Source organism: Penaeus monodon, chromosome 15, assembly GCF_015228065.2.
Source record: "Penaeus monodon isolate SGIC_2016 chromosome 15, NSTDA_Pmon_1, whole genome shotgun sequence".
In the NCBI taxonomy this organism is placed as follows: Eukaryota; Metazoa; Arthropoda; class Malacostraca; order Decapoda; family Penaeidae; genus Penaeus; species Penaeus monodon.
The window spans coordinates 37,764,553-37,764,830 of NC_051400.1; the positions used below are offsets into that span (position 1 = coordinate 37,764,553).

Genomic DNA, 278 nt, shown 5'->3' on the forward strand with positions numbered 1-278 from the left:
TTGGTTTTGCGTGTGATTGATTTAGTGTGTGTTCCTCTATTTGTACATTACATTATGCGTGTGAGCACTTGTACATATACAGTGCATGTGTTTGGGGGCGTGAAGGCGCTGGGCTGGATGTGGGAGTGGGCGGGGCGGCGTGGGAGAAGGGGGATGAGGGCGCTAAAAAAAAAAACCCACTGGTCCGAAACGTTTGTTCCCCCCATCTCCCCACTCCCCTGGTTCGTTTCTCCCCTCCCTTTTCTCGCCTCTGCCTCTTTCTTTCACTGTCATATTTC

The 278-nt window shown here is 51.4% G+C and overlaps 1 protein-coding gene across 2 annotated transcripts in view; it reads left to right on the plus strand.

Moving 5' to 3' along the window:
- Positions 1 to 278, plus strand: part of LOC119582015 (ecdysone-induced protein 74EF-like) — a gene marked incomplete at its 3' end in the record, with an annotated part of 261,423 nt that overhangs the window by 146,511 nt on the left and 114,634 nt on the right.